The following is a 1,518-nucleotide window of genomic DNA, read 5'->3' as shown; positions in this document are numbered from 1 at the left end:
GTTAATTATATAGAAGATAGCTTTTCTATATAAATATGGCTCTAGATGGAAATCTACTCGCAGCTTTTTCAGAATGTGTCGCGCTCATCAGCTGCAACTCTGCAGTTGGATACTATTATGTGCGTCTCATGTTTATAGGACCAAAAATGTCTGATTGGCTAGTAATGTTAGTTTGGTTGAGAGTGAAAGCTGTGTTCCTCTCATACATTGGTAGGCGAACTCGTTAACTCAAACATGATATCAACAAGTTTTTTTTTATGTAGGACGACTATCTTATTTTCCCGCGGCTAAACGCCGCACGCCGGAGATCTGGCACGGTGCCGGATAACTTTAAGCCCTGATTTCTTTATTCATAATATCTCAACACCACGTTTTTAATATGTATTGAACTTTACACATGTATTTATTCATGATATCTTATATAAAGACGGAAGCGACGAGTTTTCTGCATTCTGACCTTGATCTTGACGGATTTCTTCAGCTCTTTGATGACCGTCTCTCGGTCCTCCAGCTTGTTTCCCAGACCCTCGGCGTCGGTCATCTCGGCTCTGACGGTGGCGGCGCGGATCTCCACCGGCGGACGCTGCACAGACGACACACAGCACACGAGTCAGAGCAGCGGCATCATGGGATTGACTGATTACTGCTGTCAGTGTGTGTGTGTTTGTACCGGGCACTGCGGCCTCTCGCCGTCGTATTCTCCCTCCTGCATGGCGGTGGACATCTTGTTCATGGTGGCGATGAGGGCAGCGCAGGACTGACGCAGACACTCGTATGCATTGAGTCCGTGAGAGCCGTACACCTGACGTCACACACACACACGTGTACCGTTATTGACTGCGATGGAGCAGAGCGAGTGTGTGAGAGTGTGTGTGTGAGTGTGTGAGAGTGAGTGTGAGTGTGTGTGTGTGTGTTTGTACCTGATCCACTGCTTTGAACATCACGTCTTCTATCTTCAGCGGCGTCAGTCCCTCTGGCTCGGCGAGTGGAGCGATCATCTGAGCTCCTGCCGCTGCTACTTCCTGCAGAATGGCCACCACACGCGTCAGCTGCTTCCTGCAGTCCGCCAGCGCCTCGCCCACCTGAACACAACATTAACGGCATTGCTCATTTCCAGTCGGAGTGACTGTCAGGCAAGTAAAATATAAATATCAAATATTACAAAAAAAATTCATTAGTATATTCATCATTTAATTTTAAAAAATCATTAAAATTATAATACTTATGAATGAATTACTTCCCTTGCAGGAGTTAAATCCTCAAGCTTTTATTTTGGAGGGAAACTGCAGGGAAGCTTTTTTCTGTGACAACAGTGTAACAAACGCTGTGATCATCTGTTCACAAAAATGATGGAAATTATGCAGATGTGAAACTGGCACATGCTGCGTTTGCAGATGCTTGTGATGCTTGAGATGCTCGCAGCACACGCTGAGATGAAGTTATAGACTATATAGTTATTTCATGAAAATACACATGCTGCTGTGTGTCGACTCGCTGTCAGAGAAGAGAGAAAGAGTG

The 1,518-nt window shown here is 45.6% G+C and overlaps 1 pseudogene; it reads right to left on the bottom strand.

Annotated features, from left to right (window-relative positions):
• Nucleotides 1-366: 366 nt before the first annotated feature.
• Nucleotides 367-1,518, bottom strand: part of LOC107670407 (dynactin subunit 1-like) — a 37,226-nt pseudogene continuing 36,074 nt past the window's right edge.

This window comes from Sinocyclocheilus anshuiensis, unplaced genomic scaffold, assembly GCF_001515605.1.
Source record: "Sinocyclocheilus anshuiensis isolate Anshui unplaced genomic scaffold, SAMN03320099.WGS_v1.1 scaffold1033, whole genome shotgun sequence".
NCBI classification, from domain to species: Eukaryota; Metazoa; Chordata; class Actinopteri; order Cypriniformes; family Cyprinidae; genus Sinocyclocheilus; species Sinocyclocheilus anshuiensis.
The sequence above is the reverse complement of the archived record's forward strand: the minus strand, read 5'-3'. Positions and strand labels throughout refer to the sequence as shown.